We start from the raw sequence: 14,137 nt of genomic DNA, 5'->3' as shown, positions 1-14,137 counted from the left end.
TTCTCCATCCTGGGAACACCTGAACTTACTGAATTTGTCCAGTACAGATGTTGAATAAGTTTTTTGGTTTCCTAACAAGTACTTAAAATGCATACATTAATCCAGTGAAAAGAACCGGTGATAACACACACAGGAAGAAAAATGAATTTAAAAGTGAAATTGACAAATTTATCCACCACCACTCCCATTTAGCTAAATTTGTTTTATTCTATTTTGGAAATATAAATGCAAGAAAAATGTACAGGCAATAACTTAACCATGTGTGTGTACATACACACATCATGGAAGATATTAAATAAATAAATAATAAATAAGCAAGCAAGAAAATTGCCATAAGAAATGCATACTACACACAAGCGCATTTTCATATTTTGCCATGGAATTTCCTCATAACCTAGCAACCTTTATTCCAATAATGAAGAAAAATATAATCTACAATTATAGCAATAAAGACAAAATTAAAGTTGTACAAAGACACATTTCCATGGTTCTATAGTATGACATGTTTCAGTTTATTGAATGAGCAGACAAGCAGAGCAATCTTTCCTAATAACAGAAGCTATTACACAATAAATGTACTTTCTGTCATTTTCAATATGAGAAGACAAATAATTTTTTTAGCAAAAAAGGAAGAGGAGGAGGAGGATAAGCAGTAAACATTCATCTGTCTCTGGAGAACTGAGCAAATGTTTTCTCAAATTTCTAACAATTTTCTAATTGTAGTTACTGAATTTTGGTATAGCACCTCTCCTTTCATTTCTGTTATAAGATAACAATTTTAATTATAAAGAATAAAGAGCATTTACAAAGTAAACTGAAAAGTCCAAGAATAGTTAAGACATCTAACAAGATACTTGAGAAAAGCTAATATTGTATGAACAGGCATTATTTGAACAATTGGCCCAACTCTACTGTACAGTGAATTGTACATATAAGGATACTTATAATTCAGAGACAACTATGAAGAATACACTCTTTGAGTCATTATAAGACATGTTTCTCCTCTTGGCATGTTGTGACTAGAAAGGCCTCTTGTAATGACTTTCAGGACCTATACGAAAGTATGTGTTCAACCATTTGAAGACATTATGACTGCCAAAAAATGTTACTTGGCATTCAGCACAATTCCTCTAGTATACAGTAGGATTTTTCAATAGTTGATTCATTGTGCGACAATCACTTATTCCTAAACAATCAAAAAGGAAATCTGCATAGAACATACTACAGTTTTTACCACCTAAAGGTCATTCTTTTTCTCTAATAACAAACAGCTGGGATTCTGGGTACAAAGATGAAAAACATGAAGTAACCACAACCTATCTATATAAAAGAAGAAGATCCCAAACCCAGGAAACATTTGTCTACAAAGATTTCATCTTAATGTCCAAAAAAATGCTGCAAAAATCAGTGCATCTCTTCCATTTAACCGTAGGCTAACAATGACTTTTCCAACTATCATGATTTATCACTCTAGAGACCTCATCCCACTGAACAGGTCAAGTGTTCGGGAGAGTAGGTTTACCATTCAGCTTAGGCATACTTGTTTTGAAATTAAATTGATGATTTTCCTACCTTCACCACACACTTTTCAATCTATCTGTTTTACTGAGGAGTCCTCCATTGATTTGCCATGACACAGTTGAGATTTATCCCCACCGATTGGGGATAATGTACTCCTCAGAGTGCCCTTCCTGTGAAAGGAACCTACCCCACCCCCCAATCACTTCCAGTCTAGTGGAAGCTGCCCCGAGGAACTCTACCCTCACTCAGTGAGGTGGGTCCCCTCTGCAGCCCCCAAGAAGCCTCCATTTGACCCTCCCCTTTTCCTTCCCTCCTTAGATTCACATTGGCTCCATCCCTGTTCTGAATTCAGCTCCTTTCAAACCTCAGCTCTTTCTTTGTATAGCAACCAAAGCAACACAGTGACAATGGAAAGGCTCAAGTGAAGAAGTAAGTGTATTTTACAAAGAAAGCAGAAGAGAATGCCTGGGAGGGGAAAGAGGACAAAGAAACAAGAAAGAGGGGAGAGAAGAGAGAAAGAAAGGAAACAACAAAGAAGAGAAGATAGGGGAAAGTAAGGGAAGGAAGAGAAAAGAGGAAAGGGGAGAAGGGAAAAAAGGGCATTTCAGCTCATCCCACAAATTACATAACCGTTTAATTTTAAAGTGTAAAATGGGTGGACTACTATTACATGGCAGAGTTGGCCATTTTGCCACTCTCTCTGCAGATAATTTTTTAAAAGTCACTTGCCAACCAGCTTAGATATTGTCTGAAAAGATAACACTTTAAAACAATTCAGAAACCCCAAAATATCTCTACCCTACATTTGAAGGCTACATCAAGGCTACTGGGAGGACGATCCCAGTAATCATCGGGAGAGGGATATATGAGAATGATAGCATGCTGGTCTCTAAAAAGAGACAAAGTCAGCGACAGATTCGGCCTTCATCTGTCCTATATGATATTCCCAAGTATGATAACTGTGGTCCTAGGTCAAGTGCCAGAGTGAGGTCGAGTCGATTGGAAACTCGTTCTCTTTCCAACTTGCATTCCATCCCTAGGCATTCGGCCGAGAAGGTGCTACCAACACCCCTCCTGTCCCTGCTATTATTCAATGCTAGGTCTATTGTCAACAAAACTGCTACCCTCTCTGACTTTATTCTCGATCAAGCAGCGGACCTGGTTTGTATTACAGAGACCTGGATCTGTGAGGGTGATAACATTACCTCACATGAACTGACACCTCCAGGCTTCCAGATATTTCAACAGCCACGGAGTGGGGGTCGGGGTGGAGGGGTAGCAATACTCTCCCGTGATTATTTTACCATCAAAGCTATTCCAACTCCAAAGATAGCCGGTATTGAGTGTGTTGGTGTGGTCCTGGCTAGCAGGGAATCCCTAGCCATTCTTGTAGTTTACCGCACGCCTGGGTCTCCGGGAGAGAGTCTGCTAAATTTATTAGATCTTGTGGCAGACTGGGTCCTGAAGTTCCCCAGACTTATTGTTCTGGGTGACTTTAATGTACATGTCGAGGCACTGCCATCTTCATCTGTGACTAAGGACCTAGTACCAACCTTTGAAGCTCTGGGCCTCTCACTACTCAAGACTCGCCCTACTCATCGGGCCGGCCACACCTTGGACCTGATTTTTAATATCGGAGTACAAACATCTCTATCTGCGGTAATTGATGTTCCCTGGTCTGATCACGCTGTCCTGAAGGCCCGGATTGAGATTCCATCTCCTCCTCCCCATCTGGCCACACCAATCTTTGCTTGGCCTAGGAGACTCATGGAATCTGCTAGGTTCTTGAATGCCCTTAAGGGCCTGGGAACTGCGTGCGTCACTCTCAATGAGCTAGTCAACACCTGGAATGTCAGTTTGCTGGCTGCCTTGGATGAGATTGCCCCCAGATGCCTCCTTTGCCCTCACCGGAATCGCTCCCCCTGGTACACTAATGAGCTGCAGACGATGAAGCAAGCACGAAAGAGGCTGGAACATCGGTGGCGACGAAAACCCGACGAGGTGTCACTGTCCGCTTTCAAGGCTTTTCGCAGGTCCTACGAATCAGCTGTCAAGGATGCTAAAAAATCTTACAATTCCTCCTTAATAGCCTCTGCTAGATCGCGCCCAGCTCAAGTATTCAAAATCGTTCGTGCTTTGACCAGTCCGGCTCCCTTAGTCCAAAACCCAGCAACCATGGCTCTTACAGCAGAGGCATTCCAGAAGTTTTTCACTGATAAAATCACCGTGCTTCGACAGGAACTGCCCCCTACAGCTGATACCTTAAGTGAGCTTGAGACTTTGTGGCCGCTTATTGGGCCTATCTTTGACCGATTTACTCTGCTTGACAAGGAAGATGTCGCTAGAATCCTGGCTGTTGCAAAACCAACCACCTGTTCCCTTGATCCGTGCCCCTCCTGGCTCGTGAAGAGCTGCCTGGAAGGTCTACTTGATCCATTGAGTAATATCATCAATGGCTCTCTTGAACATGGGGTCTTCCCGGACAACCTAAAAGAGGCAAGGGTTCGTCCCCTGCTAAAGAAGCCTAGCTTGGATCCCATGACCCTTGCCAACTATCGTCCTGTCTCCAACCTCCCATTCTTGGGTAAGATGATAGAGCAGGCTGTGCTGGGACAATTGCAACAATTTCTGGATGATACAGCCGGCCTGGACCCTTTCCAGTCAGGCTTCCGCCCTGGCCATGGGACGGAGACAGTCCTGGTTGCCATTACAGATGAACTTCATCGCCAGTCTGATAGCGGCGGATCAGCGCTACTGGTACTTCTCGACCTTACCGCAGCGTTTGACACCGTGGACTACGATCTAATGATTCACCGTCTCGCCATGTCCGGAGTTCGCGGTCAGGCCCTCAATTGGATCAACTTATTTCTGCGAAACCGGAGCCAATGCGTGGAGTATATGGATCAAGTCTCTGACAGATCTCCCCTCCTATGTGGGGTACCCCAAGGTGCCATTCTCTCCCCTCTTCTCTTCAACATCTACGTTAGACCCCTTGCTAGCTTGGTTCGGAGTTTCGGCCTAGACTGTTATCAATATGCGGACGACACCCAACTCCTTCTGCGCTTGGAGCCTCGAGCAACGTCAATACCAGAAAATTTCACCTTATGTCTGGAGGCTCTGTCGGACTGGCTACGTGCTAGTAGACTGAAGGTGAACCCGGCAAAGACTGAGATTCTCTGGCATAGCCGTTCAACTGGTCTGACCCACTTGCTACCCACCTACGATGGTGCTGTCCTATCTCCTTCGCCCACCGTTAAGAGCCTGGGTGTCGTTTTAGATTCGCAGCTGACAATGGAAGCTCAGGTCGCTGCTGCCAGCAAACAGGCCTTTTTCCACCTACGACAAGCGAGGCAACTGGCACCCTATCTATCTGATGAGGTGCTGGCAACAGTCATTCATGCCACGGTCACATCTAGGCTGGACTATTGCAACGCCCTGTATGTTGGGCTTCCAATGTCCATGACCCAAAAGCTCCGTATTGTTCAGAATGTGGCAGCCAGGCTACTCACAAGAACACCCATGAAATGCCACATAACACCAGTGCTGCAGCATCTGCATTGGCTTCCAACTGATTACCATGTTCTATATAAGATGCTAGTCCTGACCTTTAAAACTCTTTACGGCCAGGGCCCATCGTATCTTAGGGACCGTCTCTCCTTCTCCCATCATTGGAGGTCGCAACAACCATCCCAACAAGACTTACTCTATGTACCGGGTCCTAGAGAAGTGCACTTGGAGAGGACCAGGCGCAGAGCTTTTTCTGTTTCTGCCCCTGCCTTATGGAATGCCTTGCCGCCCTATATGAGAGCCATGCATGAGTTGGGGCCTTTTACCCTAGCACTCAAGACATGGCTCTTTACTAGAGCTTTTAATCTATGTTAATATTTTTAAATCAATATTTGTATGTATGTATTTTTATCCTTTACAATTTTATCTTGTAAATCGCCTAGAGCATCGTGGATGGAGGGCGATTAATAAGTAATTAAATGATGATGATGTTGATGATGATCAAGTGAACACAGTAGGCTGCCGTTTCTTAAGTGGGTGGCTCAGTAGAATTTAATGAATGTGATGAAGTGGTAATACAGATGTTTAATTGCATTGGGGACAGGGTATCATCTGGCAGCACACTAAAGCATAACTGCAAAGGGGCCATGTTACAGTCCAAAATCAATGGTTAAATCTCTATGTCAGTATATCAAGGAGTTCAAGGCTGATCCAGTCCTCAAACCAGGTCTAAATTCAGACTAGAGCCAAATAATTTGTTTCCTTCAGGAGTCTGAAGACTAAACAAATGCTGTTGGGGTTACTTTTGAGTAGATACAACAGGATTGCAGTGAGTCTCTTCTTAGAAAGTAGCTAGTACAATTTCTTATCTGCAGTTTCTGTAAGCTTAAATTTCACCAATCTCAGCACTATTGGGCTCAAAGGAACAAGCAATAATCACAACAATAATTGCAGCTGAGTCCCAGTTGAGGGTTCCAATCTCCCTCTCCAAGCATTTAAATTTACTACTTTATTCAGGTAAAATGTTATCTGCAGCATCATTTGCATTCATGGGAGCATGGAAGTGTTAAACTGCTCACTGGAGAGTTTTTAAATGTACTAAGGATGCATTGAGAGCAGCAAACAAAATATAGTTAAAGACTCAGCTAGAGGCAAAAAGTATTCGAACACAAACTTTTCACTAGTTCACAGCACTGGCATCGTTTACTATAAACTAGGGCCTTAAGAAAAATAAGGATCAGAAAAGAAAACCTTGTTAAAAGTTTTGTGTAAACCTAATTAAACTAGTTAAGAGTTCAGGGAGATAAAGAGTATCACAGGCTGCCAAAACAAAGGCAAATAATTATTTGCAGATATTTTACCTATCTGCAAAATTCAGATAATGCTATTCTAATTATGTAATATTTAGTCATGTTGTAAATATCAATTTTTCTGAAACAGTAAGCCTGTTAGATCATAAATGCCAAAATATCAAACATTTTCATTATGTGTTTTGAGTGTTCATTCTCCCAGTTCGAACATACAGATTAAGATCTAATTGGCAGATAAACCAAAATCCATCATCATCATCATCATCATCATCATCATCATCATCACTACAAAGAATTTATTACCTGCCTCTGCCTGTGGCTCGAGGCAGCATACAACATTATTAAAACAAAAGATACAACACTATTAAAAGACATACAAAAGGTACACAGATTTAAAATAAAAGTTAAAATCCACTAATAAAATCTGGATTAAAATTCACAATTTTAAATTGACTGGGTAGACCTGACAGAAGAGATGGGTCTTCAATTGTGTCTTAAATTCTGACAGCTGATCTAACTGTCTATAAAACAGTGATACTTTTATTAGTCAACCAAAATGCCCAAAACATTTCATGCAAGTATTTGAAGCTCCATTTGCTTCTTCAGGAAAAAGATGTTTTAGAAATCATTGCTGCTTTCTGTCTTCAAGTCATTTCTGACTCTAAAGCAGTGGTTCTCAACCTGTGGGTCCCCAGATGTTTTGGCCTTCAACTTTCAGAAATCCTAACAGCTGGTAAACTGGCTGAGATTTCTGGGAGTTGTAGGCCAAAACACCTGGGGACCCACAGGTTGAGAACCACTGCCCTAAAGTGTCTCTATCAAATACATTCTGGAGCTGAGAGTGTGTGCCTCACCCAAGGTCACATGGTTTCCATGGCCAAGCAAGAAATTGAATCCTGGTTTCCAGAATCACAGTCAACATTCAAACCACTTAACCAAGCTGGCTCATGCAGGAAAAGAAAAAAAACGATGGTGCTAGAATTAGAGAACTTCATTTTGTATTGTATGTTGTTTCTGTTGTAAATTCTGTGATATTTCAAATATAATGAGTATCCCCCTGACTACTTTGAAAGGTAGAGGAGTTGCTGGATTACTCTTCAGTTAATCAAAAATTCCTTAGGCTTCAAACTGAGCTTTTGAAATTGAGCAAAAAAGTAAACTTCAAAGCAAAGGCAAAGATTCAGCGTTATGTTTGCAGATATGACTAAACGTTCCTTCCCTGGAATCTCTGTAGTATCCAAAAACATATTCCAGATTATTTGTCTGCCCTGTGGAGCACTCCTGGGGTGGGGAGCTGCATCAGAAAGAGGGCATTCTTCTCCTCATTCCACTTGCAGAAATAGTTCAGTCAGTGAGACCTCCTCGTCCCCTTTAATCCTGGCCATTTAAAATTGGAAAAAGCCAATTTATACAAGCAGTCCTCCATGTTTTCAGGTTTAAGTTTTGTGGATTTGATCATTCATAGATTTGATTTTATATTCTTTCTATAAATGTCCCTGCCCTCTATTGAGACTCTATGGTTAACTAACAACAGATGCTGATCATAGAGCTATGAAGGAAAACATAGACATTTCTAGAGAGATGTTCTCTATAACCTTCTTAAACCTGGAGTCTTATCCTATTTGGGGTCACATAACTTAATCTGGTGCCTTTCCCCCCACTGCTGCTTTTTGTTTTGTAAAGAAGTCACAGAAACAGGTGAGCAAAATGGTGAGAGCCAAGCAACCATCTCACCAGCTAATCAGCCAGCCAGGTAATGAAGGCTTATCTTCCAGCCCCTCCTCCCCTGGCCTCTTCTCCACTTTCCTCCTCCCCTTATTCCCTACTAGAAAGTCAGACCACATGCAAATTCCCCCCTTTCCCCTCCCCATTTGGAGCCTTTTTTCTTACATGTGCAAAAGGAAAGCAAGAGAACCATCCTCCTCTTCTTGTTCTCCCTTTTTACTTACTCCTCCTCTCTTTTGTTCCCTTCCACCCTCCCCTCCTCTACAACAAAGTTATTCCTTTGGGGGAGGGCAGCCAGAAAATCAGCTTACCTTTTTAGCAATCCTTGCAAATGCAAAGGCTTATTTTCTGAATCTCCTGAGACTAACAAGGAACAATGGATTCAAATTGCAGAGAAAGAGTTTCCACCTCAACATTAGGAAGAAGCTTCTAATGGCAAGAGCTTTTCAGCAGTTGAATATACTTTCTTGGATATCTTATTCTCTGGTGGTTTTTAAGCAGATTGCCATATGTAGGAGTGCTTTGATTATGTGTTCCTGCATAGCAGAGAGTTGGACTAGATGGTCCTTGGAGTCTCTCCCAACTCTCCCAGTGATTCTATGCTTCTATGAGACCGTGTTGGGAACAAGAGGAAGGTGTGCAGAGACACATGACCCACTGGGCAATCTGGTATAATACAGAGGTATGGACCTCAAAACCGTCCCTATGCCTCATCACACTTAAGCATTTATCTACTTTAAATCTGGTTTCTGCCTCCTGCAGAATTCTGGGATTTGTAGTGTGGTGAGGCCCAGGACCTGTCTAGCTGAGCTGTTTAAAGGCCCCTCCCTAAAGTGGATTCAAACTAGTGTGATGAAACCCTCAATTGGGGGTGGGGGGAAGAGAACCAACAGAGTATATTCTGCCATTTCAGGCTACAAGCCAAACAGGCATTCATGGCATGAAAAATATTGAAAATGCTCTATATCCTGCTGTATCAAATGTTCAGCTAATATTTAATTGGGGTTGTTGTATGTCTTTCGGGCTGTGTGGCCATGTTCCAGAAGCATTCTCTCCTGACGTTTCGCCCACATCTATGGCAGGCATCCTCAGAGGTTGTGAGGTATGGAGAAAACTAAGCAAAGAGGTTAATATATATCTGTGGAAAGTCTAGGGTGAGAGAGGTCAGTGTGAATGTTGTGTAGTTAATCACTTTAATTAGCATTGAAAAGCTTATCTGCTGTCTTCTTCCTGCCTCTGGGGCATCCTTTGTTTAGAGTCGTTAACTGCCCTTGGTTGATTCATGTCTGGAAATCCTCTGTTTTCAGAGTATTGCTTTTTATTTACTGTTCTGATTTTTGAGTTTTGTAATACTGGTAGCCAGATTTTGTTCATTTTCATGGTTTCTTCCTTTCTGTTGAAGTTGTCCACATGCTTGTGGATTTCAATGGCTTCTCTGTGTAGTCTGACATGATAGTTGTTAGAATGGTCCAGCATTTTTGTGTTCTCAAATAGTATTCTGTGTCCAGGCTGGTTCATCAAATGCTCTGCTATGGCTGATTTCTCTGGTTGAATTAGTCTGCAGTGCCTTTCATGTTCTTTGACTCTTGTTTGGGCGCTGCGTTTGGTGGTCCCTATGTAGACTTGTCCACAGCTGCATGGTATCCGGTAGACTCCTGCAGAAGAGAGAGGATCCCTCTTGTCCTTCGCTGACCGTAGCATTTGTTGGATTTTCTTCGTGGGTCTGTAGATAGTTTGTAGGTTGTGCTTCTTCATCAGCTTCCCTATGCGGTCAGTAGTTCCCTTGATGTATGGTAAGAACACCTTTCCTCTGGGTGGATCTTTGTCTTGACTCTCATGGCTTGTTCTTGGCCTTGCAGCTCTTCTGATGTCTGTGGTGGAGTCTCCATTGGCCTGTAGAGCCCAGTTTAGGTGGTTGAGTTCACCTTGGAGGAGGTGAGGTTCGCAGATTCTTTGTGCACGGTCTGTCAGGGCTTTGATTGTGCTCCTTTTTTGACTTGGGTGATGGTTGGAGTTTTTATGAAGGTATCTATCTGTGTGTGTAGGTTTTCTGTAAACTGTGTGGCCCAATTGTTGATTGGGTTTGCGGATGACCAGAACATCTAGAAATGGCAGTTTTCCTTCCTTTTCTTTTTCCATGGTGAATTGGATGTTTCCATGGTGAATTGGGCCACACAGAACAGTAAATAAAAAGCAATACTCTGAAAACAGAGGATTTCCAGACATGAATCAACCAAGGGCAGTTAACGACTCTAAACAAAGGATGCCCCAGAGGCAGGAAGAAGACAGCAGATAAGCTTTTCAATGCTAATTAAAGTGATTAACTACACAACATTCACACTGACCTCTCTCACCCTAGACTTTCCACAGATATATATTAACCTCTTTGCTTAGTTTTCTCCATACCTCACAACCTCTGAGGATGCCTGCCATAGATGTGGGCGAAATGTCAGGAGAGAATGCTTCTGGAACATGGCCACACAGCCCGAAAGACATACAACAACCCTGTGATCCCGGCCATGAAAGCCTTCGACAACACATTAATATTTAATTCTTTATATACAAATAAACAAGCATATCTATCTCATTAATATGCAAAACTGGTTTTCATGGAAAAATGCTTTTATAAGATTAATGTGTGTGTGTGTATATATATATGTGTATGTGTGTATTCTTCCTGACTTGCAAGGGCTTCTTTCTCTTTTCAAAACATTCCCTTGGTTAAGAGCGGAGGCTTTGGAAAAGTCAACAGTGATAAGGGAGGGTAAGGTGAGAGATAATATATCATATATTGCAAGCAACGGTCTCCAGACTCCACTGCTGGCTCGACCTTGGCCCAATTATAAGCTGGGGAAGGCTTTTTCAGCTCATAAAAAGGACTGAAAAACTTGGCTTATCTTCGAGCATATACGGTATGTAACTTTAGCATAATGGATACATATTATGATAAGTAATACTGCAATAGAAAATAAGATAATTACGGAACATCATACCAAATTTAGTACATTTTTCATGATGGGGCTCTTACTTGGGAAAATATCCCACCAATAGTTAGTAAGATCTTCTATGTCTTGAATAACCTGTAAGCCACTGTTTCTGTGATAAAAATGGTTGTTTACATATGGAGAAGTAGGTTATGTTACCTTCTTCATGTAACAGTGGCATGTCAATAATTTTATGGGCATACAGGTCAGATGGTTTCCAAGCAAGCATTAGGAGTATCAGCCACATTGAGCTTATATTCTATTCATAAGAAATAGCAGGAAGTTGGCTGTTTGGGTGAGTGTGCTCTCAGGCAGGAATTTTCTGCTGTGCCATTGCTCTCTTGCCTGGTGGGCATTGCTGGCAGCTGCCAGCCGGGGCTATTACTGGCTGCGGCACCATTTTTCGGGGCCAGGGCAGGACATTGAAAGAAGATACTGGGAAAAGGGTGGGTGGGAAAAAGGACAGGGAAGCGGAGGGGGGCTTATTTTTCTTTAAACATTTGAAAAATAAAGAAGGAGAAGAAAAGTAATGCAACGTTTTATTTTTTATTCAAAAGGTCAGGTTGGGGCTGGGGGGGGCGAAACTCATGTGAGTGTGCCCCCTTTTTTCCCAGGCCGCCAGTGCTTCCGCTTGCTGCCGGCCGCCAGCCTATTGTTTGCTAAGCATTATCTGAAAAATATGCACCACGATTTTTCGGATATTGTTTAGAATAGACAGCTGTGTTTAGTTATTATTATATGTTTGCTAAACATGCCTGACTGTGGGGAATTCCTTGCAGCCTGGTGGGCATTGCTGGCTGCAGGCCCCGGCCCATTCCTTCTGCGGCGCCATTGTTGGGGGGGGGGGGTATTTTTCTTTAAACATTTGAAAAATACAGAAGAAGGAGAAGTAAAGTAACACAACATTTTATTTTTGATTCAAAAGGTCGGGTTGTCCCCCGCCCCCCCCCCCCCACACACACACTGCTGTTTTATGCCATTGTGCATGTGCATCCACCATTAACTAATTTATTATGAAAATTCTGAATTTTTGGAAAGTTCTGAAATTTTTGGTTCAAAAATTGGAAATGACTTTAGAAATGAAGCGCCACCGCCCCCTACTTTGGAAGCGAGTATTGAACCATTTTTTTCATGGATCGCACATGCCTAGTATTAGCATTATGCAACAGCACCTTTACTTTGAATGTTATTGTCTACCACCATTCTTAACACTTGTGTGCCTCTGAGGGCTAAACTAGATCACAGTTTGATCCGCTCAGAAATTCCACTGGGAACCGTTATTCCTATGGCAAGGAATATTACCTCCCACCCTTTGGCAGTTACCATTACCCCTTCTGCTTTGGTGGGGAGTGGCTTTATGATTGCTACCAGTCCCAGTCAAACAACTGTGCACAATGAATGTTCATTGTAAACCAAAATCACATGTTTCCCAAGCTTAATATTGAACACTATCACAGTGTGCTGACTTCTCAATATATGCCTGTATGCCTCATGTATTAGCCAAATCCAGTAATGTGTTTCTCAGTGTGATAAATAGGTTTTCACCTCGGATATGTTGATTAATTTGGATAACAGTTGGTTCATACTTTTTTCTTGAATGTTGCAATATAGTTCAGATAGATTGCAATCTATCTTTTTATCTCTTTCTATCTCTTTTGGATGTGTTAAAACAGATCCCATGGCAAAAGAAGAAATAAGCAAGGTTAAGAAAACAGGGTTGTCATTTTTTAGTTTTAGTTACTATCCTAAGAGCTAAGGTAGACCATTTGTGCTTCACATATTTAATTACTTGGTACTATAACCACTAAACAGGTGTAAATAATCACCATGATGTGGCAAAGCATGTAGGTTCAGGATCAGAGGCATTATGTGATTTTCACATTACTGGATTCAAATAATATCAGTACCATCACTCCTATTTTAATTACATTTTATTTTGGAGGCATCTTTTTTAAAAGAAAGCATTTTGCAGCATGGATATCTGATATTGTTTAATCACTTCAGATATATCTATTAATCTAGGATGTATGAGAGACAGTACAGTGTAGTGGTTTGACACTTGGACTTGGACTCTGAGTGACCAGAGCTTGAATCCCTACTCCATCATGAAAACCACTGGGAGACCTGGGCAAGTCACATATTCTCATTCTCAGAGGAAGAGAATGCTAAGAAAAACATGTAATCCACTTATAATATTCTGCCATTCTGCCTTCTTTTGTTTGGTCTGCTGCATTCTTCCCATCAAAATCATTTTATAACATTACTTACAAAAAATCATAAATACAAGATAAAGAGGTGGTATCCCTATTGTGCTGCACTTGGTAGCTGAGTCCCACCTTGCCACTAAAAGACCAACAGATACAGTATGATGTACTTGCAAATGACACAGAAGGCAAACACATAGAAGAGGAAGTTTTTACTTGCACTTGCTTGGCACTTGCATTGCTTGATAATTTTAAGAGAATGGCTTTTATAAATTAATATCTCCTTTCATTTTTCCTTCTTTTTTTGTGAGAAATGGTTGGAAACTTGGAACACTCCAATTCCCTCCTTGTGTTAACTTTGAAGCCTTTCAACCACTTTGAACAGATGTCAGAGACAAAGACCGCCTGCCTTCAGATCAAATTGCTGTTGCCAAGTCTCGCGAGCTTTGTCTTAAACAGTTGATTATAATGCCAGCACGGTCCAATTTGCAAGCTTTAAACAGGCAGCTGAACACTGAATTTTGCTGAACTATCAAAGAGCTTGGCTTTTTGGAAAAAAAAACTTTGGCATCTCTGTAATAGAAGCTGGGGTAAGAGATTCTCTGTTTACGTTTCTCTCTATCAGCATAAGTTATAGTTAAGCTCGATTTGTATGAGAATTGCAGTCTGCTAAAGTGTTGTGCTCTGGCCATTTGTTGCTCTGCTGGGAATACAAAGTCTATTCTGTAAATGGAACTGATGGAACAAATAAGCAAGCATGTGTATCGAACCATAGTATTATTCAACAGATTCTGGGCTAAGTAAATTAAACTGAACTGAAAAATCATTTATTAATTCAACCATTTTCTGAATTTAAATAGAGATTACATAGCCTTGTGTATAGATT

At 41.5% G+C, this 14,137-nt stretch overlaps 1 protein-coding gene across 3 annotated transcripts in view; it reads left to right on the top strand.

Annotated features, from left to right (window-relative positions):
• The first annotated feature begins 13,693 nt into the window (after window positions 1–13,693).
• The window catches only part of bche (butyrylcholinesterase), a 53,257-nt gene continuing 52,813 nt past the window's right edge, over window positions 13,694–14,137 (top strand). For all 3 annotated transcript variants that reach the window (XM_003218163.4, XM_062976735.1, XM_062976733.1), the window contains exon 1: window positions 13,694–13,841. The gene's annotated coding sequence lies outside the window, so the exon portion shown is untranslated. The remainder of the gene's footprint in view (window positions 13,842–14,137) is intronic.

This window comes from Anolis carolinensis, chromosome 3 (genome assembly GCF_035594765.1).
Source record: "Anolis carolinensis isolate JA03-04 chromosome 3, rAnoCar3.1.pri, whole genome shotgun sequence".
In the NCBI taxonomy this organism is placed as follows: Eukaryota; Metazoa; Chordata; class Lepidosauria; order Squamata; family Dactyloidae; genus Anolis; species Anolis carolinensis.
This window is presented reverse-complemented; position numbering and strand designations above follow the sequence as displayed.